We start from the raw sequence: 23,754 nt of genomic DNA, 5'->3' as shown, positions 1-23,754 counted from the left end.
AGCTTTCACCTGTTTTGCTAAGGCTCTTCATAGACATCTTCTTCTTCGTACTGGCAAGCTGTGTTTTTTGTTCGTTTGTGTTTAGCTTCCGTTTTTCTATTCTTTGCAACTTGTAATTGGTTCTGTTTTGGCAGAAGTGCATCGCTGTGCTCACATCTGCTGGCAACGCTCCTGTATTTGCTGTGGAAGTCTGGCCCTATCTAACGTCCCTTCCCATCTGCCTCTACACCCCCTCGGACGCCTGCCCCAGAATGACTGAAGCAGTGGTGAGGAGGCTCACCCCCAGGATTCCACCCGGCCCACCCCGGGCCACCGACCCAGAAGCTGCGGACCTCACCGCTGCACCACCGGCCGGCCCCTTTCATGTTCCATTGGCAACCTGCAGTTGAGTGCAATGGGGCTTGAATATGCTGCTTGAGCCCAGCTCTGGCACTGTGTAGATGAGGCCAGGTGGTTTGTCGGGGCCACTGTGACGTCAGAGGATTGGTCATAATTGTGTGTCTGCTATCCCGGCAAGCTTCATGGACACAGGGCTTCAGAGCCTGCTTGGAGCAGTCTCATAACTCACCCTTCCCAGTGAGCCCAGGTTTGACCTTCGCTGCCGTGTTTTGGCTTGTGAATTTCTCTGACTTTCAAACGTTCCAGCAGAGCCTGTCTAAAGACTGACATCTTTCATTGTGGATTATTCAGGTGTGATATCTGTTCGCCTTGCATTTTCTGGGACCTTTTTTTCTTTTCCACAGTATCCTCGTCATGGTCTTTCTCAACTATCTCCCTTAGATGTGCTTATCAGTCCGTTCTCCTTCAGTCCAAGGGATTAATTTTGTATTTCTTGAATGACCGTATGTTCTCTAGGCCGAGGTGTGAGTGCTTTCGTGATTCTTGGTTGCTGTCTTTGAATTTGCAGCGGTCACTTGTAGGACTCTTTGCTATCCTAGCCTAGGTCAAACGAAGCACTGAGAAGCCGTGGTCATCTGGGTTGGTTTGACATCCTGAGATCAGAAACTCCAAATTCGAGGTGGTCCTGGCAACCCCCTTCATGGACATCATGTTTTTCCGAGACAAATTAGACAAATCTGATGAATTCCTCGCTCCAGGAAAGATATTTTTCTTTCTCTTTTGTGGATTTGGGAAGTTTCGAACTTGACCCCTGACCCTTGGACGTTGCCCTAGATTCCGTCTAGATGCGGGCTTACTTTATTTCTATAGGCTGTGCCATTTGTTTGACCTACATCCTCAGCCCTGGCATGTTTATTTTTCTGGAAACAGAATTGTAATGTTCTAATTTTCAGCCAGCTTCCTTCCATATGGCGTCAAAGCACATAATCAATAATCCTTCTACGGCAAGAGGTCGGGGGAGAGAATTTCATTGGAGCCAAAGTGAGCACTCTAGCCTGGGAGGGCAGCCTTCACAAAGGAACCAAGCCCTCTGGAAAAGGGTGATTTTCAGCACACTTGTAGAGGCCTTGCCAACAAAGAGACCTACCCCAAGCATGACAGGGCTCCATTCCTTCGAGGCTTCCAAGACATCTCTTGGGACGCATTAGCATGTGGCCAGTGGGCCCCCGTGACGCCAGAGCTATAGAAAGTGAGACTGATCTTCCAAGAACGCTATGGGCCTAGGAAAGGAGGCATCGACTCTTCTCTTCAATGTCCTCAAGAGATCCTTCTTGACTTTGGATTATGCTTAAGGCAGAAGGACACTGTAAGTCTGATAAGGCCCAAGTGCGGCCTCGTGTTTCCAGTCAAGTTTCAAGCTTGAATCAGCATGGCCTCCCCATAGCCTTGAATAGATGACAATGTTCTCCTCTCGGTGCTTGTCCCTCTATTCTGGCTTCTTGCCAAGGATTCCTTTCTTATCCCTGGCATCAGAGTCTGTTTGATCTCTTCCAGTTTCTGTGCCCGCTTTCTGTTTGTCAAAGCTGTTTCTGGGTATGTCTCCCTTTAATAGCCCAGCCTAGGCCAATCCTCAGACTGTAACCATGCGGCCATCTTGGGGGACATGTTCACCGTGATGTCATAAAGAACCTCAGAAGGCTAAGTTGTCCTGACAACCTCCAAGCACACAGAGTTTCAGAGCCATCTCAGACCAGTCTGACTCCTCCCCCTTTCCAGGTAGGATAGTTTTCCTTTTTCTGGATTTCTTGTCGGTTTCTAACTTTCTCCTCGAACTTGGAAAGGCCTGCTCCATTCTCTCTAGACACTGGTCTCTTTCCTGTAAGATTACCCTGGGTGTTATCTCTTATGTCGTGGGTAGAGGGCCAAGTGGGTGGACCTTCCCCAGAGAAAGTCCTGGACTCCCTCCCAAGTTGAAGTTGCCCGGGCAATCCTCTGATGCGCAATGATCGTGTCATCTCCTAGCACTCTGCCAATTCCGCCTTGGCAGGTCCCATGTTTTCCTTCCTTCTTCCTTTGGGGAAATGTACCAGATGACTTCCTGGATTGGAGTATTCTCACGGTGCTTTTTCTGGTGCGTATTGATAAGGGACCCTCACAATTGCTACTTCTTTAGGACCTCTGTCCGCACCGTACCATGAAATCTCTATTCCCTAACAGTGCTAATGGGATCTGCACCCGTGCTGTGAAAGAGTGAGGCCCGGGCCACCCAAGCGGAACGTGGGCACTTGCCCGCTCCACCACAGGGCCGGCCCTGACTTGTACTTTTGGACCAACCTGTGGCCTGTACTTGGGAAGATGTGGGCCTGTTTGGATTATTCGTGAAGCTGATTAGTAGGAACATCATGGACGGTAACGTTTTCCGTTGGTTCCTGGGCTTAGCACGGATCAGGTTCTCTTGGTAGGATTCCTCTTCATGTATTTGGAATGGTCTACCTTTCTGTAGCATCAGTAAGCCTTTTGAGGTGATTTTCCATCCTTGGAAGTTCACCTTCTCTAATCTCTTTCAGCCCCCAAAGCTGTATGCCGTCATTCTGGACCCCTTTTTGGATTTTTGCTTTTAGGTGGATTTATTGCCATAACCCTGCATTCGAACATCCTATGTCTTTCAGATTTACATCCTCATCGATTTAGACTTCCGTGTAGGTTCCATCCTCTCCACCAGCGTAAGCCGAATCACAGGCCCTCACCACACACTTGTGCCTCATCATCTCTTCCACCCTCCCCCACCGCCCCGCTTTGCCTCTGGGCACCCCCGATCAAATGTCCAGTGCCGCCTGTTGGTCAGTGCTTGCTTTTTCTTCTCCTTGTAAGTGAGATCCTACGGTATTTGACTTTGTCCCTGGGGCTTGTTTCCCTACCCCTAAAACCCTCCCAGCCATTCTGGTGGTCACAAATGGCTGGATTGCATCCTTTGTTCCCGCTGAGTGGTATGCCATTGTGTGGCTATAGCCCATGCTCCTTCTCCATTCGTCCCTTGCTGGGCACCAGGGCGGCTTCCAAGTCTTGGAGAGCGGGAGTAAGGCTGTGCTGAACTCAGCGGTGCACATGTCTTTAGACGGTAGTGTTTCCGAGTTCTTTGGCTAAACGCGCCCCAGAGGAATAGCTCGATCATATGGGACATGGATTCTTAAATTTCGGAGGCAGTTCCACACCACTTGGCCTAGTGGCTGCACCGGTTTCCACTGCCAGCAGCAGTGCAAGAGGCTTCCCTTCTCTCCACCTCCTCTCTGACGCTTGTTGTTTCCTGTCTGCCTCCTTATAGCCATTCTGACCACAGTGAGCTGCTATGTCATTGCGGTTTGGATTTGCCTTGGCCTCAGGCTTAATGAGGGTGAACAAGTTTTCATGCACCTGTTGGCCCTCTTTAGATCTTCTTGGGAGAAATCTCTGTGCCCATCTTTGGCGCAGGTTTTCATTGGCTTGTTCTTTTTCTTGTGGAGACGTGTGAGTTGATTGTATCTTTGGGCTTTTCACCCCTTGTCCGATGTGTGCTTTGCAAACATCCACTCCCAGTTGTTGTGCTGTCTTTGCATTGAGTCGATGGTTTCCTTGACTGGGCAGAAGCGTCTGCATGTGAGGTGGTCCCGTTTGTTTCTTGTCTCCTTTGCTGCCCTTGCCCAGTCAGACAGGCTTCTTCCCAATAGGCGGCTCAGACAGATGGCAAAGAGCACTCTGCCTAGGTCTTCTCCTACAAGTTTCACGGTTTCAAGTGTGCCATTCAGGGCTTTAATCCATTCCAGGTGGTGCGTGTGCCAGGTGGAACATCATGGTCTACTCTCGTTGTGTTCCATGTGGCTGTGCAGGCTTCCCAGCACCGTTTATCGGAGAGACTCTCCTTTGTCCACTGTCTCCTCTTGGCTCCCTGGTCGCAAATGGGCTGTCCATGTATGTTTGAGTTGGGCTCTGGGCTCTCGATTCTGTTGCATGGGTCTGTGTGCCTGTTTTTGGGCCCGGACTGGGCCGTTTCGGTACCCAGCGCTTCGTCCTCTAGGTTGAAATCAGAAAGTGTGATACGTCCTGCTTTGTTCGTTTTCCTGAGGATTCCTTGGCCTATTCAGGGTCTCTTGTTGCTGGCCGGAAACTTTAGGATTCTCTCTTCTATCTCTCTGGCAAATATGGCTGCAACTTTGACTGGGATTGCATGGAATCCAGAGATTCCTTTCTCCGCTATGGACGTTTCAAGTGTGTTAATTCTTCCATTCCTAGGTCCCGGAATATCCTTCTTTTTCCTTGTGTCGTCTTGAATTTCTTTCCCCAAACGTTTGCTAGTTTTCGGTTGACATAGCTTTCACCTGTTTTGCTAAGGCTCTTCATAGACATCTTCTTCTTCGTACTGGCAAGCTGTGTTTTTTGTTCGTTTGTGTTTAGCTTCCGTTTTTCTATTCTTTGCAACTTGTAATTGGTTCTGTTTTGGCAGAAGTGCATCGCTGTGCTCACATCTGCTGGCAACGCTCCTGTATTTGCTGTGGAAGTCTGGCCCTATCTAACGTCCCTTCCCATCTGCCTCTACACCCCCTCGGACGCCTGCCCCAGAATGACTGAAGCAGTGGTGAGGAGGCTCACCCCCAGGATTCCACCCGGCCCACCCCGGGCCACCGACCCAGAAGCTGCGGACCTCACCGCTGCACCACCGGCCGGCCCCTTTCATGTTCCATTGGCAACCTGCAGTTGAGTGCAATGGGGCTTGAATATGCTGCTTGAGCCCAGCTCTGGCACTGTGTAGATGAGGCCAGGTGGTTTGTCGGGGCCACTGTGACGTCAGAGGATTGGTCATAATTGTGTGTCTGCTATCCCGGCAAGCTTCATGGACACAGGGCTTCAGAGCCTGCTTGGAGCAGTCTCATAACTCACCCTTCCCAGTGAGCCCAGGTTTGACCTTCGCTGCCGTGTTTTGGCTTGTGAATTTCTCTGACTTTCAAACGTTCCAGCAGAGCCTGTCTAAAGACTGACATCTTTCATTGTGGATTATTCAGGTGTGATATCTGTTCGCCTTGCATTTTCTGGGACCTTTTTTTCTTTTCCACAGTATCCTCGTCATGGTCTTTCTCAACTATCTCCCTTAGATGTGCTTATCAGTCCGTTCTCCTTCAGTCCAAGGGATTAATTTTGTATTTCTTGAATGACCGTATGTTCTCTAGGCCGAGGTGTGAGTGCTTTCGTGATTCTTGGTTGCTGTCTTTGAATTTGCAGCGGTCACTTGTAGGACTCTTTGCTATCCTAGCCTAGGTCAAACGAAGCACTGAGAAGCCGTGGTCATCTGGGTTGGTTTGACATCCTGAGATCAGAAACTCCAAATTCGAGGTGGTCCTGGCAACCCCCTTCATGGACATCATGTTTTTCCGAGACAAATTAGACAAATCTGATGAATTCCTCGCTCCAGGAAAGATATTTTTCTTTCTCTTTTGTGGATTTGGGAAGTTTCGAACTTGACCCCTGACCCTTGGACGTTGCCCTAGATTCCGTCTAGATGCGGGCTTACTTTATTTCTATAGGCTGTGCCATTTGTTTGACCTACATCCTCAGCCCTGGCATGTTTATTTTTCTGGAAACAGAATTGTAATGTTCTAATTTTCAGCCAGCTTCCTTCCATATGGCGTCAAAGCACATAATCAATAATCCTTCTACGGCAAGAGGTCGGGGGAGAGAATTTCATTGGAGCCAAAGTGAGCACTCTAGCCTGGGAGGGCAGCCTTCACAAAGGAACCAAGCCCTCTGGAAAAGGGTGATTTTCAGCACACTTGTAGAGGCCTTGCCAACAAAGAGACCTACCCCAAGCATGACAGGGCTCCATTCCTTCGAGGCTTCCAAGACATCTCTTGGGACGCATTAGCATGTGGCCAGTGGGCCCCCGTGACGCCAGAGCTATAGAAAGTGAGACTGATCTTCCAAGAACGCTATGGGCCTAGGAAAGGAGGCATCGACTCTTCTCTTCAATGTCCTCAAGAGATCCTTCTTGACTTTGGATTATGCTTAAGGCAGAAGGACACTGTAAGTCTGATAAGGCCCAAGTGCGGCCTCGTGTTTCCAGTCAAGTTTCAAGCTTGAATCAGCATGGCCTCCCCATAGCCTTGAATAGATGACAATGTTCTCCTCTCGGTGCTTGTCCCTCTATTCTGGCTTCTTGCCAAGGATTCCTTTCTTATCCCTGGCATCAGAGTCTGTTTGATCTCTTCCAGTTTCTGTGCCCGCTTTCTGTTTGTCAAAGCTGTTTCTGGGTATGTCTCCCTTTAATAGCCCAGCCTAGGCCAATCCTCAGACTGTAACCATGCGGCCATCTTGGGGGACATGTTCACCGTGATGTCATAAAGAACCTCAGAAGGCTAAGTTGTCCTGACAACCTCCAAGCACACAGAGTTTCAGAGCCATCTCAGACCAGTCTGACTCCTCCCCCTTTCCAGGTAGGATAGTTTTCCTTTTTCTGGATTTCTTGTCGGTTTCTAACTTTCTCCTCGAACTTGGAAAGGCCTGCTCCATTCTCTCTAGACACTGGTCTCTTTCCTGTAAGATTACCCTGGGTGTTATCTCTTATGTCGTGGGTAGAGGGCCAAGTGGGTGGACCTTCCCCAGAGAAAGTCCTGGACTCCCTCCCAAGTTGAAGTTGCCCGGGCAATCCTCTGATGCGCAATGATCGTGTCATCTCCTAGCACTCTGCCAATTCCGCCTTGGCAGGTCCCATGTTTTCCTTCCTTCTTCCTTTGGGGAAATGTACCAGATGACTTCCTGGATTGGAGTATTCTCACGGTGCTTTTTCTGGTGCGTATTGATAAGGGACCCTCACAATTGCTACTTCTTTAGGACCTCTGTCCGCACCGTACCATGAAATCTCTATTCCCTAACAGTGCTAATGGGATCTGCACCCGTGCTGTGAAAGAGTGAGGCCCGGGCCACCCAAGCGGAACGTGGGCACTTGCCCGCTCCACCACAGGGCCGGCCCTGACTTGTACTTTTGGACCAACCTGTGGCCTGTACTTGGGAAGATGTGGGCCTGTTTGGATTATTCGTGAAGCTGATTAGTAGGAACATCATGGACGGTAACGTTTTCCGTTGGTTCCTGGGCTTAGCACGGATCAGGTTCTCTTGGTAGGATTCCTCTTCATGTATTTGGAATGGTCTACCTTTCTGTAGCATCAGTAAGCCTTTTGAGGTGATTTTCCATCCTTGGAAGTTCACCTTCTCTAATCTCTTTCAGCCCCCAAAGCTGTATGCCGTCATTCTGGACCCCTTTTTGGATTTTTGCTTTTAGGTGGATTTATTGCCATAACCCTGCATTCGAACATCCTATGTCTTTCAGATTTACATCCTCATCGATTTAGACTTCCGTGTAGGTTCCATCCTCTCCACCAGCGTAAGCCGAATCACAGGCCCTCACCACACACTTGTGCCTCATCATCTCTTCCACCCTCCCCCACCGCCCCGCTTTGCCTCTGGGCACCCCCGATCAAATGTCCAGTGCCGCCTGTTGGTCAGTGCTTGCTTTTTCTTCTCCTTGTAAGTGAGATCCTACGGTATTTGACTTTGTCCCTGGGGCTTGTTTCCCTACCCCTAAAACCCTCCCAGCCATTCTGGTGGTCACAAATGGCTGGATTGCATCCTTTGTTCCCGCTGAGTGGTATGCCATTGTGTGGCTATAGCCCATGCTCCTTCTCCATTCGTCCCTTGCTGGGCACCAGGGCGGCTTCCAAGTCTTGGAGAGCGGGAGTAAGGCTGTGCTGAACTCAGCGGTGCACATGTCTTTAGACGGTAGTGTTTCCGAGTTCTTTGGCTAAACGCGCCCCAGAGGAATAGCTGGATCATATGGGACATGGATTCTTAAATTTCGGAGGCAGTTCCACACCGCTTGGCCTAGTGGCTGCACCGGTTTCCACTGCCAGCAGCAGTGCAGGAGGCTTCCCTTCTCTCCACCTCCTCTCTGACGCTTGTTGTTTCCTGTCTGCCTCCTTATAGCCATTCTGACCGCAGTGAGCTGCTATGTCCTTGCGGTTTGGATTTGCCTTGGCCTCAGGCTTAATGAGGGTGAACAAGTTTTCATGCACCTGTTGGCCCTCTTTAGATCTTCTTGGGAGAAATCTCTGTGTCCATCTTTGGCCCAGGTTTTCATTGGCTTGTTCTTTTTCTTGTGGAGACGTGTGAGTTGATTGTATCTTTGGGCTTTTCACCCCTTGTCCGATGTGTGCTTTGCAAACATCCACTCCCAGTTGTTGTGCTGTCTTTGCATTGAGTCGATGGTTTCCTTGACTGGGCAGAAGTGTCTGCATGTGAGGTGGTCCCGTTTGTTTCTTGTCTCCTTTGCTGCCCTTGCCCAGTCAGACAGGCTTCTTCCCAATAGGCGGCTCAGACAGATGGCAAAGAGCACTCTGCCTAGGTCTTCTCCTACAAGTTTCACGGTTTCAAGTGTGCCATTCAGGGCTTTAATCCATTCCAGGTGGTGCGTGTGCCAGGTGGAACATCATGGTCTACTCTCGTTGTGTTCCATGTGGCTGTGCAGGCTTCCCAGCACCGTTTATCGGAGAGACTCTCCTTTGTCCACTGTCTCCTCTTGGCTCCCTGGTCGCAAATGGGCTGTCCATGTATGTTTGAGTTGGGCTCTGGGCTCTCGATTCTGTTGCATGGGTCTGTGTGCCTGTTTTTGGGCCCGGACTGGGCCGTTTCGGTACCCAGCGCTTCGTCCTCTATGTTGAAATCAGAAAGTGTGATACGTCCTGCTTTGTTCGTTTTCCTGAGGATTCCTTGGCCTATTCAGGGTCTCTTGTTGCTGGCCGGAAACTTTAGGATTCTCTCTTCTATCTCTCTGGCAAATATGGCTGCAACTTTGACTGGGATTGCATGGAATCCAGAGATTCCTTTCTCCGCTATGGACGTTTCAAGTGTGTTAATTCTTCCATTCCTAGGTCCCGGAATATCCTTCTTTTTCCTTGTGTCGTCTTGAATTTCTTTCCCCAAACGTTTGCTAGTTTTCGGTTGACATAGCTTTCACCTGTTTTGCTAAGGCTCTTCATAGACATCTTCTTCTTCGTACTGGCAAGCTGTGTTTTTTGTTCGTTTGTGTTTAGCTTCCGTTTTTCTATTCTTTGCAACTTGTAATTGGTTCTGTTTTGGCAGAAGTGCATCGCTGTGCTCACATCTGCTGGCAACGCTCCTGTATTTGCTGTGGAAGTCTGGCCCTATCTAACGTCCCTTCCCATCTGCCTCTACACCCCCTCGGACGCCTGCCCCAGAATGACTGAAGCAGTGGTGAGGAGGCTCACCCCCAGGATTCCACCCGGCCCACCCCGGGCCACCGACCCAGAAGCTGCGGACCTCACCGCTGCACCACCGGCCGGCCCCTTTCATGTTCCATTGGCAACCTGCAGTTGAGTGCAATGGGGCTTGAATATGCTGCTTGAGCCCAGCTCTGGCACTGTGTAGATGAGGCCAGGTGGTTTGTCGGGGCCACTGTGACGTCAGAGGATTGGTCATAATTGTGTGTCTGCTATCCCGGCAAGCTTCATGGACACAGGGCTTCAGAGCCTGCTTGGAGCAGTCTCATAACTCACCCTTCCCAGTGAGCCCAGGTTTGACCTTCGCTGCCGTGTTTTGGCTTGTGAATTTCTCTGACTTTCAAACGTTCCAGCAGAGCCTGTCTAAAGACTGACATCTTTCATTGTGGATTATTCAGGTGTGATATCTGTTCGCCTTGCATTTTCTGGGACCTTTTTTTCTTTTCCACAGTATCCTCGTCATGGTCTTTCTCAACTATCTCCCTTAGATGTGCTCATCAGTCCGTTCTCCTTCAGTCCAAGTGATTAATTTTGTATTTCTTGAATCACCGTATGTTCTCTAGGCCGAGGTGTGAGTGCTTTCGTGATTCTTGGTTGCTGTCTTTGAATTTGCAGCGGTCACTTGTAGGACTCTTTGCTATCCTAGCCTAGGTCAAGCGAAGCACTGAGAACCCGTGGTCATCTGGCTTGGTTTGACATCCTGAGATCAGAAACTCCAAATTCGAGGTGGTCCTGGCAACCCCCTTCACGGACATAATGTTTTTCTGAGACAAATTAGACAAATCTGATGAATTCCTCGCTCCAGGAAAGATATTTTTCTTTCTCTTTTGTGGATTCGGGAAGTTTCGAACTTGACCCCTGACCCTTGAACATTGCCCTAGATTCCATCTAGATAAGGGCTGACTTTATTTCTATAGGCTGTGCCATTTGTTTGACCTACATCCTCAGCCCTGGCATGTTTATTTTTCTGGAAACAGAATTGTAATGTTCTAATTTTCAGCCAGCTTCCTTCCATATGGCGTCAAAGCACATAATCAATAATCCTTCTACGGCAAGAGGTCGGGGGAGAGAATTTCATTGGAGCCAAAGTGAGCACTCTAGCCTGGGAGGGCAGCCTTCAGAAAGGAACCAAGCCCTCTGGAAAAGGGTGATTTTCAGCACACTTGTAGAGCCCTTCCCAACAAAGAGACCTACCCCAAGCATGACAGGGCTCCATTCCTTCAAGGCTTCCAAGACATCTCTTGGGAAGCATTAGCATGTGGCCAGTGGGCCCCCGTGACGCCAGAGCTATGGAAAGTGAGACTGATCTTCGAAGAATGCTAGGGGCCTAGGAAAGGAGGCATCGACTCTTCTCTTCAATGTCCTCAAGAGATCCTTCTTGACTTTGGATTATGCTTAAGGCAGAAGGACACTGTAGGTCTGATAAGGCCCAAGTGCGGCTTCGTGTTTCCAATCAAGTTTCAAGCTTGAATCAGCATGGCCTCCCCATAGCCTTGAATAGATGACAATGTTCTCCTCTCAGTGCTTGTCCCTCTATTCTGGCTTCTTGCCAAGGATTCCTTTCTTATCCCTGGCATCAGAGTCTGTTTGATCTCTTCCAGTTTCTGTGCCCGCTTTCTGTTTGTCAAAGCTGTTTCTGGGTATGTCTCCCTTTAATAGCCCAGCCTAGGCCAATCCTCAGACTGTAACCATGCGGCCATCTTGGGGGACATGTTCACCGTGATGTCATAAAGAACCTCAGAAGGCCAAGTTGTCCTGACAACCTCCAAGCACACAGAGTTTCAGAGCCATCTCAGACCAGTCTGACTCCTCCCCCTTTCCAGGTAGGATAGTTTTCCTTTTTCTGGATTTCTTGTCGGTTTCTAACTTTCTCCTCGAACTTGGAAAGGCCTGCTCCATTCTCTCTAGACACTGGTTTCTTTCCTGTAAGATTACCCTGGGTGTTATCTCTTATGTCTTGGGTAGATGGCCAAGTGGGTGGACCTTCCCCAGAGAAAGTCCTGGACTCCCTCCCAAGTTGAAGTTGCCCAGGCAATCCTCTGATGCGCAATGATCGTGTCATCTCCTAGCACTCTGCCAATTCCGCCTTGGCAGGTCCCATGTTTTCCTTCCTTCTTCCTTTGGGGAAGTGTACCAGATGCCTTCCTAGATTGGAATATTCTCACGGTTCTTTTTCTGGTGCGTATTGAGAACGGACCCTCACAATTGCTACTCCTTTATGACCTCTGTCCGCACCGTACCATGAAATCTCTATTCCCTAACAGTGCTAATGTGATCGGCACCCGCGCTGTGAAACAGTGAGGCCCGGGCCACCCAAGAGGAACGTGGGCACTTGCCCGCTCCACCACAGGGCCGGCCCTGACTTGTACTTTTGGACCAACCTGTGGCCTGAACTTGGGAAGATGTGGGCCTGTTTGGATTATTCGTGAAGGTGATTAGTAGGAACATCATGGACGGTAACGTTTTCCGTTGGTTCCTGGGCTTAGCACGGATCAGGTTCTCTTGGTAGGATTCCTCTTCATGTATTTGGAATGGTCTACCTTTCTGTAGCATCAGTAAGCCTTTTGAGGTGATTTTCCATCCTTGGAAGTTCACCTTCTCTAATCTCTTTCAGCCCCCAAAGCTGTATGCCGTCATTCTGGACCCCTTTGTGGATTTTTGATTTTATGTGGATTTATTGCCATAACCCTGCATTTGAACATCCTATGTGTTTCAGATTTACATCCTCATCGATTTAGACTTCCGTGTAGGTTCCATCCTCTTCACCAGCGTAAGCCGAATCACAGGCCCTCACCACACACTCGTGCCTCATCATCTCTTTCACCCTCCCCCACCGCCCCGCTTTGCCTCAGGGCACCCCTGATCAAATGTCCAGTGCCGCCTGTTGGTCAGTGCTTGTTTTTTCTTCTCCTTGTAAGTGAGATCCTACGGTATTTGACTTTGTCCCTGGGGCTTGTTTCACTTCCCCTAAAACCCTCCCAGCCATTCTGGTGGTCACAAATGGCTGGATTGCATCCTTTGTTCCCGCTGAGTGGTCTGCCATTGTGTGGCTATAGCCCATGTTCCTTCTCCATTCGTCCCTTGCTGGGCACCAGGGCGGCTTCCAAGTCTTGGAGAGCGGGAGTAAGGCTGTGGTGAACTCAGCGGTGCACATGTCTTTAGGTGGTAGTGTTTCCGAGTTCTTTGGCTAAACGCGCCCCAGAGGAATAGCTGGATCATATGGGACATGGATTCTTAAATTTCGGAGGCAGTTCCACACCGCTTGGCCTAGTGGCTGCACCGGTTTCCACTGCCAGCAGCAGTGCAGGAGGCTTCCCTTCTCTCCACCTCCTCTCTGACGCTTGTTGTTTCCTGTCTGCCTCCTTATAGCCATTCTGGCCACAGTGAGCTGCTATGTCCTTGCGGTTTGGATTTTCCTTGGCCTCAGGCTTAATGAGGGTGAACAAGTTTTCATGCACCTGTTGGCCCTCTTTAGATCTTCTTGGGAGAAATCTCTGTGTCCATCTTTGGCCCAGGTTTTCATTGGCTTGTTCTTTTTCTTGTGGAGACGTGTGAGTTGATTGTATCTTTGGGCTTTTCACCCCTTGTCCGATGTGTGCTTTGCAAACATCCACTCCCAGTTGTTGTGCTGTCTTTGCCTTGAGTCGATGGTTTCCTTGACTGGGCAGAAGCGTCTGCATTTGAGGTGGTCCCGTTTGTTTCTTGTCTCCTTTGCTGCCCTTGCCCAGTCAGACAGGCTTCTTCCCAATAGGCGGCTCAGACAGATGGCAAAGAGCACTCTGCCTAGGTCTTCTCCTACAAGTTTCACGGTTTCAAGTGTGCCATTCAGGGCTTTAATCCATTCCAGGTGGTGCGTGTGCCAGGTGGAACATCATGGTCTACTCTCGTTGTGTTCCATGTGGCTGTGCAGGCTTCCCAGCACCGTTTCTTGGAGAGACTCTCCTTTGTCCACTGTCTCCTCTTGGCTCTCCGGTCGCAAATGGGCTGTCCATGTATGTTTGAGTTGGGCTCTGGGCTCTCGATTCTGTTGCATGGGTCTGTGTGCCTGTTTTTGGGCACGGACTGTGCCGTTTCGGTACCTAGCGCTTCGTCCTCTATGTTGAAATCAGAAAGTGTGATACGTCCTGCTTTGTTCGTTTTCCTGAGGATTCCTTGGCCTATTCAGGGTCTCTTGTTGCTGGCTGGAAACTTTAGGATTCTCTCTTCTATCTCTCTGGCAAATATGGCTGCAACTTTGACTGGGATTGCATGGAATGCAGAGATTCCTTTCTCCGCTAGGGACGTTTCAAGTGTGTTAATTCTTCCATTCCTAGGTCCCGGAATATCCTTCTTTTTCCTTGTGTCGTCTTGAATTTCTTTCCCAAACGTTTGCTAGTTTTCGGTTGACATAGCTTTCACCTGTTTTGCTAAGGTTCTTCATAGACATCTTCTTCTTCGTACTGGCAAGCTGTGTTTTTTGTTCGTTTGTGTTTAGCTTCCGTTTTTCTATTCTTTGCAACTTGTAATTGGTTCTGTTTTGGCAGAAGTGCATCGCTGTGCTCACATCTGCTGGCAATGCTCCTGTATTTGCTGTGGAAGTCTGGCCCTATCTAACGTCCCTTCCCATCTGCCTCTGCACCCCCTCGGACGCCTGCCCCAGAATGACTGAAGCAGTGGTGAGGAGGCTCACCCCCAGGATTCCACCCGGCCCACCCCGGGCCACCGACCCAGAAGCTGCGGACCTCACCGCTGCACCACCGGCCGGCCCCTTTCATGTTCCATTGGCAACCTGCAGTTGAGTGCAATGGGGCTTGAATATGCTGCTTGAGCCCAGCTCTGGCACTGTGTAGATGAGGCCAGGTTGTTTGTCGGGGCCACTGTGACGTCAGAGGATTGGTCATAGTTGTGCGTCTGCTGTCCCAGCAAACTTCATGGACACAGGGCTTCAGAGCCCGCTTGGAGCAGTCTCATAACGCACCCTTCCCAGTGAGCCCAGGTTTGACCTTCGTTGCCGTTTTTTGGCTTGTGAATTTCTCTGACTTTCAAACGTTCCAGCACAGTGTGTCTAAAGACTGACATCTTTCAGTGTGGATTATTCAGGTGTGATATCTGTTCGCCTTGCATTTTCTGGGACCTTTTTTTCTTTTCCACAGTATACTCGTCATGGTCTTTCTCAGCTATCTCCCTTAGATGTGCTCATCAGTCCGTTCTCCTTCAGTCCAAGTGATTAATTTTGTATTTCTTGAATCACCGTATGTTCTCTAGGCCGAGGTGTGAGTGCTTTCGTGATTCTTGGTTGCTGTCTTTGAATTTGCAGCGGTCACTTGTAGGACTCTTTGCTATCCTAGCCTAGGTCAAGCGAAGCACTGAGAACCCGTGGTCATCTGGCTTGGTTTGACATCCTGAGATCAGAAACTCCAAATTCGAGGTAGTCCTGGCAACCCCCTTCACGGACATAATGTTTTTCTGAGACAAATTAGACAAATCTGATGAATTCCTCGCTCCAGGAAAGATATTTTTCTTTCTCTTTTGTGGATTCGGGAAGTTTCGAACTTGACCCCTGACCCTTGAACATTGCCCTAGATTCCATCTAGATAAGGGCTGACTTTATTTCTATAGGCTGTGCCATTTGTTTGACCTACATCCTCAGCCCTGGCATGTTTATTTTTCTGGAAACAGAATTGTAATGTTCTAATTTTCAGCCAGCTTCCTTCCATATGGCGTCAAAGCACATAATCAATAATCCTTCTACGGCAAGAAGTCGGGGGAGAGAATTTCATTGGAGCCAAAGTGAGCACTCTAGCCTGGGAGGGCAGCCTTCACAAAGGAACCAAGCCCTCTGGAAAAGGGTGATTTTCAGCACACTTGTAGAGCCCTTCCCAACAAAGAGACCTACCCCAAGCATGGCAGGGCTCCATTCCTTCAAGGCTTCCAAGACATCTCTTGGGACGCATTAGCATGTGGCCAGTGGGCCCCCGTGACGCCAGAGCTATGGAAAGTGAGACTGATCTTCCAAGAACGCTAGCGGCCTAGGAAAGGAGGCATCGACTCTTCTCTTCAATGTCCTCAAGAGATCCTTCTTGACTTTGGATTATGCTTAAGGCAGAAGGACACTGTAGGTCTGATAAGGCCCAAGTGCGGCCTCGTGTTTCCAATCAAGTTTCAAGCTTGAATCAGCATGGCCTCCCCATAGACTTGAATAGATGACAATGTTCTCCTGTCAGTGCTTGAAACTCTATTCTCGCTTCTTGCCAAGGATTCCTTTCTTATCCCTGGCATCAGAGTCTGTTTGATCTCTTCCAGTTTCTGTGCCCGCTTTCTGTTTGTCAAAGCAGTTTCTGGGTATGTCTCCCTTTAATAGCCCAGCCTAGGCCAATCCTCAGACTGTAACCATGCGGCCATCTTGGGGGACATGTTCACCGTGATGTCATAAAGAACCTCAGAAGGCTAAGTTGTCCTGACAACCTCCAAGCACACAGAGTTTCAGAGCCATCTCAGACCAGTCTGACTCCTCCCCCTTTCCAGGTAGGATAGTTTTCCTTTTTCTGGATGTCTTGTCGGTTTCTAACTTTCTCCTCGAACTTGGAAAGGCCTGCTCCCTTCTCTCTAGACACTGGTCTGTTTCCTGTAAGTTTACCCTGGGTGTTATCTCTTATGTCGTGGGTAGATGGCCAAGTGTGTGGACCTTCCCCAGAGAAAGTCCGGGACTCCCTCCCAAGTTGAAGTTGCCCGGGCAATCCTCTGATGCGCAATGATCGTGTCATCTCCTAGCACTCTGCCAATTCCGCCTTGGCAGGTCCCATGATTTCCTTCCTTCTTCCTTTGGGGAAGTGTACCAGATGCCTTCCTAGATTGGAATATTCTCACGGTTCTTTTTCTGGTGCGTATTGAGAACGGACCCTCACAATTGCTACTCCTTTATGACCTCTGTCCGCACCGTACCATGAAATCTCTATTCCCTAACAGTGCTAATGTGATCGGCACCCGCGCTGTGAAACAGTGAGGCCCGGGCCACCCAAGAGGAACGTGGGCACTTGCCCGCTCCACCACAGGGCCGGCCCTGACTTGTACTTTTGGACCAACCTGTGGCCTGAACTTGGGAAGATGTGGGCCTGTTTGGATTATTCGTGAAGGTGATTAGTAGGAACATCATGGACGGTAACGTTTTCCGTTGGTTCCTGGGCTTAGCACGGATCAGGTTCTCTTGGTAGGATTCCTCTTCATGTATTTGGAATGGTCTACCTTTCTGTAGCATCAGTAAGCCTTTTGAGGTGATTTTCCATCCTTGGAAGTTCACCTTCTCTAATCTCTTTCAGCCCCCAAAGCTGTATGCCGTCATTCTGGACCCCTTTGTGGATTTTTGATTTTATGTGGATTTATTGCCATAACCCTGCATTTGAACATCCTATGTGTTTCAGATTTACATCCTCATCGATTTAGACTTCCGTGTAGGTTCCATCCTCTTCACCAGCGTAAGCCGAATCACAGGCCCTCACCACACACTCGTGCCTCATCATCTCTTTCACCCTCCCCCACCGCCCCGCTTTGCCTCAGGGCACCCCTGATCAAATGTCCAGTGCCGCCTGTTGGTCAGTGCTTGTTTTTTCTTCTCCTTGTAAGTGAGATCCTACGGTATTTGACTTTGTCCCTGGGGCTTGTTTCACTTCCCCTAAAACCCTCCCAGCCATTCTGGTGGTCACAAATGGCTGGATTGCATCCTTTGTTCCCGCTGAGTGGTATGCCATTGTGTGGCTATAGCCCATGCTCCTTCTCCATTCGTCCCTTGCTGGGCACCAGGGCGGCTTCCAAGTCTTGGAGAGCGGGAGTAAGGCTGTGCTGAACTCAGCGGTGCACATGTCTTTAGACGGTAGTGTTTCCGAGTTCTTTGGCTAAACGCGCCCCAGAGGAATAGCTGGATCATATGGGACATGGATTCTTAAATTTCGGAGGCAGTTCCACACCGCTTGGCCTAGTGGCTGCACCGGTTTCCACTGCCAGCAGCAGTGCAGGAGGCTTCCCTTCTCTCCACCTCCTCTCTGACGCTTGTTGTTTCCTGTCTGCCTCCTTATAGCCATTCTGACCGCAGTGAGCTGCTATGTCCTTGCGGTTTGGATTTGCCTTGGCCTCAGGCTTAATGAGGGTGAACAAGTTTTCATGCACCTGTTGGCCCTCTTTAGATCTTCTTGGGAGAAATCTCTGTGTCCATCTTTGGCCCAGGTTTTCATTGGCTTGTTCTTTTTCTTGTGGAGACGTGTGAGTTGATTGTATCTTTGGGCTTTTCACCCCTTGTCCGATGTGTGCTTTGCAAACATCCACTCCCAGTTGTTGTGCTGTCTTTGCATTGAGTCGATGGTTTCCTTGACTGGGCAGAAGTGTCTGCATGTGAGGTGGTCCCGTTTGTTTCTTGTCTCCTTTGCTGCCCTTGCCCAGTCAGACAGGCTTCTTCCCAATAGGCGGCTCAGACAGATGGCAAAGAGCACTCTGCCTAGGTCTTCTCCTACAAGTTTCACGGTTTCAAGTGTGCCATTCAGGGCTTTAATCCATTCCAGGTGGTGCGTGTGCCAGGTGGAACATCATGGTCTACTCTCGTTGTGTTCCATGTGGCTGTGCAGGCTTCCCAGCACCGTTTATCGGAGAGACTCTCCTTTGTCCACTGTCTCCTCTTGGCTCCCTGGTCGCAAATGGGCTGTCCATGTATGTTTGAGTTGGGCTCTGGGCTCTCGATTCTGTTGCATGGGTCTGTGTGCCTGTTTTTGGGCCCGGACTGGGCCGTTTCGGTACCCAGCGCTTCGTCCTCTATGTTGAAATCAGAAAGTGTGATACGTCCTGCTTTGTTCGTTTTCCTGAGGATTCCTTGGCCTATTCAGGGTCTCTTGTTGCTGGCCGGAAACTTTAGGATTCTCTCTTCTATCTCTCTGGCAAATATGGCTGCAACTTTGACTGGGATTGCATGGAATCCAGAGATTCCTTTCTCCGCTATGGACGTTTCAAGTGTGTTAATTCTTCCATTCCTAGGTCCCGGAATATCCTTCTTTTTCCTTGTGTCGTCTTGAATTTCTTTCCCCAAACGTTTGCTAGTTTTCGGTTGACATAGCTTTCACCTGTTTTGCTAAGGCTCTTCATAGACATCTTCTTCTTCGTACTGGCAAGCTGTGTTTTTTGTTCGTTTGTGTTTAGCTTCCGTTTTTCTATTCTTTGCAACTTGTAATTGGTTCTGTTTTGGCAGAAGTGCATCGCTGTGCTCACATCTGCTGGCAACGCTCCTGTATTTGCTGTGGAAGTCTGGCCCTATCTAACGTCCCTTCCCATCTGCCTCTACACCCCCTCGGACGCCTGCCCCAGAATGACTGAAGCAGTGGTGAGGAGGCTCACCCCCAGGATTCCACCCGGCCCACCCCGGGCCACCGACCCAGAAGCTGCGGACCTCACCGCTGCACCACCGGCCGGCCCCTTTCATGTTCCATTGGCAACCTGCAGTTGAGTGCAATGGGGCTTGAATATGCTGCTTGAGCCCAGCTCTGGCACTGTGTAGATGAGGCCAGGTGGTTTGTCGGGGCCACTGTGACGTCAGAGGATTGGTCATAATTGTGTGTCTGCTATCCCGGCAAGCTTCATGGACACAGGGCTTCAGAGCCTGCTTGGAGCAGTCTCATAACTCACCCTTCCCAGTGAGCCCAGGTTTGACCTTCGCTGCCGTGTTTTGGCTTGTGAATTTCTCTGACTTTCAAACGTTCCAGCAGAGCCTGTCTAAAGACTGACATCTTTCATTGTGGATTATTCAGGTGTGATATCTGTTCGCCTTGCATTTTCTGGGACCTTTTTTTCTTTTCCACAGTATCCTCGTCATGGTCTTTCTCAACTATCTCCCTTAGATGTGCTCATCAGTCCGTTCTCCTTCAGTCCAAGTGATTAATTTTGTATTTCTTGAATCACCGTATGTTCTCTAGGCCGAGGTGTGAGTGCTTTCGTGATTCTTGGTTGCTGTCTTTGAATTTGCAGCGGTCACTTGTAGGACTCTTTGCTATCCTAGCCTAGGTCAAGCGAAGCACTGAGAACCCGTGGTCATCTGGCTTGGTTTGACATCCTGAGATCAGAAACTCCAAATTCGAGGTGGTCCTGGCAACCCCCTTCACGGACATAATGTTTTTCTGAGACAAATTAGACAAATCTGATGAATTCCTCGCTCCAGGAAAGATATTTTTCTTTCTCTTTTGTGGATTCGGGAAGTTTCGAACTTGACCCCTGACCCTTGAACATTGCCCTAGATTCCATCTAGATAAGGGCTGACTTTATTTCTATAGGCTGTGCCATTTGTTTGACCTACATCCTCAGCCCTGGCATGTTTATTTTTCTGGAAACAGAATTGTAATGTTCTAATTTTCAGCCAGCTTCCTTCCATATGGCGTCAAAGCACATAATCAATAATCCTTCTACGGCAAGAGGTCGGGGGAGAGAATTTCATTGGAGCCAAAGTGAGCACTCTAGCCTGGGAGGGCAGCCTTCAGAAAGGAACCAAGCCCTCTGGAAAAGGGTGATTTTCAGCACACTTGTAGAGCCCTTCCCAACAAAGAGACCTACCCCAAGCATGACAGGGCTCCATTCCTTCAAGGCTTCCAAGACATCTCTTGGGAAGCATTAGCATGTGGCCAGTGGGCCCCCGTGACGCCAGAGCTATGGAAAGTGAGACTGATCTTCGAAGAATGCTAGGGGCCTAGGAAAGGAGGCATCGACTCTTCTCTTCAATGTCCTCAAGAGATCCTTCTTGACTTTGGATTATGCTTAAGGCAGAAGGACACTGTAGGTCTGATAAGGCCCAAGTGCGGCCTCGTGTTTCCAATCAAGTTTCAAGCTTGAATCAGCATGGCCTCCCCATAGCCTTGAATAGATGACAATGTTCTCCTCTCAGTGCTTGTCCCTCTATTCTGGCTTCTTGCCAAGGATTCCTTTCTTATCCCTGGCATCAGAGTCTGTTTGATCTCTTCCAGTTTCTGTGCCCGCTTTCTGTTTGTCAAAGCTGTTTCTGGGTATGTCTCCCTTTAATAGCCCAGCCTAGGCCAATCCTCAGACTGTAACCATGCGGCCATCTTGGGGGACATGTTCACCGTGATGTCATAAAGAACCTCAGAAGGCCAAGTTGTCCTGACAACCTCCAAGCACACAGAGTTTCAGAGCCATCTCAGACCAGTCTGACTCCTCCCCCTTTCCAGGTAGGATAGTTTTCCTTTTTCTGGATTTCTTGTCGGTTTCTAACTTTCTCCTCGAACTTGGAAAGGCCTGCTCCATTCTCTCTAGACACTGGTTTCTTTCCTGTAAGATTACCCTGGGTGTTATCTCTTATGTCTTGGGTAGATGGCCAAGTGGGTGGACCTTCCCCAGAGAAAGTCCTGGACTCCCTCCCAAGTTGAAGTTGCCCAGGCAATCCTCTGATGCGCAATGATCGTGTCATCTCCTAGCACTCTGCCAATTCCGCCTTGGCAGGTCCCATGTTTTCCTTCCTTCTTCCTTTGGGGAAGTGTACCAGATGCCTTCCTAGATTGGAATATTCTCACGGTTCTTTTTCTGGTGCGTATTGAGAACGGACCCTCACAATTGCTACTCCTTTATGACCTCTGTCCGCACCGTACCATGAAATCTCTATTCCCTAACAGTGCTAATGTGATCGGCACCCGCGCTGTGAAACAGTGAGGCCCGGGCCACCCAAGAGGAACGTGGGCACTTGCCCGCTCCACCACAGGGCCGGCCCTGACTTGTACTTTTGGACCAACCTGTGGCCTGAACTTGGGAAGATGTGGGCCTGTTTGGATTATTCGTGAAGGTGATTAGTAGGAACATCATGGACGGTAACGTTTTCCGTTGGTTCCTGGGCTTAGCACGGATCAGGTTCTCTTGGTAGGATTCCTCTTCATGTATTTGGAATGGTCTACCTTTCTGTAGCATCAGTAAGCCTTTTGAGGTGATTTTCCATCCTTGGAAGTTCACCTTCTCTAATCTCTTTCAGCCCCCAAAGCTGTATGCCGTCATTCTGGACCCCTTTGTGGATTTTTGATTTTATGTGGATTTATTGCCATAACCCTGCATTTGAACATCCTATGTGTTTCAGATTTACATCCTCATCGATTTAGACTTCCGTGTAGGTTCCATCCTCTTCACCAGCGTAAGCCGAATCACAGGCCCTCACCACACACTCGTGCCTCATCATCTCTTTCACCCTCCCCCACCGCCCCGCTTTGCCTCAGGGCACCCCTGATCAAATGTCCAGTGCCGCCTGTTGGTCAGTGCTTGTTTTTTCTTCTCCTTGTAAGTGAGATCCTACGGTATTTGACTTTGTCCCTGGGGCTTGTTTCACTTCCCCTAAAACCCTCCCAGCCATTCTGGTGGTCACAAATGGCTGGATTGCATCCTTTGTTCCCGCTGAGTGGTCTGCCATTGTGTGGCTATAGCCCATGTTCCTTCTCCATTCGTCCCTTGCTGGGCACCAGGGCGGCTTCCAAGTCTTGGAGAGCGGGAGTAAGGCTGTGGTGAACTCAGCGGTGCACATGTCTTTAGGTGGTAGTGTTTCCGAGTTCTTTGGCTAAACGCGCCCCAGAGGAATAGCTGGATCATATGGGACATGGATTCTTAAATTTCGGAGGCAGTTCCACACCGCTTGGCCTAGTGGCTGCACCGGTTTCCACTGCCAGCAGCAGTGCAGGAGGCTTCCCTTCTCTCCACCTCCTCTCTGACGCTTGTTGTTTCCTGTCTGCCTCCTTATAGCCATTCTGGCCACAGTGAGCTGCTATGTCCTTGCGGTTTGGATTTTCCTTGGCCTCAGGCTTAATGAGGGTGAACAAGTTTTCATGCACCTGTTGGCCCTCTTTAGATCTTCTTGGGAGAAATCTCTGTGTCCATCTTTGGCCCAGGTTTTCATTGGCTTGTTCTTTTTCTTGTGGAGACGTGTGAGTTGATTGTATCTTTGGGCTTTTCACCCCTTGTCCGATGTGTGCTTTGCAAACATCCACTCCCAGTTGTTGTGCTGTCTTTGCCTTGAGTCGATGGTTTCCTTGACTGGGCAGAAGCGTCTGCATTTGAGGTGGTCCCGTTTGTTTCTTGTCTCCTTTGCTGCCCTTGCCCAGTCAGACAGGCTTCTTCCCAATAGGCGGCTCAGACAGATGGCAAAGAGCACTCTGCCTAGGTCTTCTCCTACAAGTTTCACGGTTTCAAGTGTGCCATTCAGGGCTTTAATCCATTCCAGGTGGTGCGTGTGCCAGGTGGAACATCATGGTCTACTCTCGTTGCGTTCCATGTGGCTGTGCAGGCTTCCCAGCACCGTTTCTTGGAGAGACTCTCCTTTGTCCACTGTCTCCTCTTGGCTCTCCGGTCGCAAATGGGCTGTCCATGTATGTTTGAGTTGGGCTCTGGGCTCTCGATTCTGTTGCATGGGTCTGTGTGCCTGTTTTTGGGCACGGACTGTGCCGTTTCGGTACCTAGCGCTTCGTCCTCTATGTTGAAATCAGAAAGTGTGATACGTCCTGCTTTGTTCGTTTTCCTGAGGATTCCTTGGCCTATTCAGGGTCTCTTGTTGCTGGCTGGAAACTTTAGGATTCTCTCTTCTATCTCTCTGGCAAATATGGCTGCAACTTTGACTGGGATTGCATGGAATGCAGAGATTCCTTTCTCCGCTAGGGACGTTTCAAGTGTGTTAATTCTTCCATTCCTAGGTCCCGGAATATCCTTCTTTTTCCTTGTGTCGTCTTGAATTTCTTTCCCAAACGTTTGCTAGTTTTCGGTTGACATAGCTTTCACCTGTTTTGCTAAGGTTCTTCATAGACATCTTCTTCTTCGTACTGGCAAGCTGTGTTTTTTGTTCGTTTGTGTTTAGCTTCCGTTTTTCTATTCTTTGCAACTTGTAATTGGTTCTGTTTTGGCAGAAGTGCATCGCTGTGCTCACATCTGCTGGCAATGCTCCTGTATTTGCTGTGGAAGTCTGGCCCTATCTAACGTCCCTTCCCATCTGCCTCTGCACCCCCTCGGACGCCTGCCCCAGAATGACTGAAGCAGTGGTGAGGAGGCTCACCCCCAGGATTCCACCCGGCCCACCCCGGGCCACCGACCCAGAAGCTGCGGACCTCACCGCTGCACC

The sequence above is a fragment of the Equus asinus genome, chromosome X (assembly GCF_041296235.1).
Source record: "Equus asinus isolate D_3611 breed Donkey chromosome X, EquAss-T2T_v2, whole genome shotgun sequence".
NCBI classification, from domain to species: Eukaryota; Metazoa; Chordata; class Mammalia; order Perissodactyla; family Equidae; genus Equus; species Equus asinus.
Note: the sequence above shows the minus strand (reverse complement) of the source record.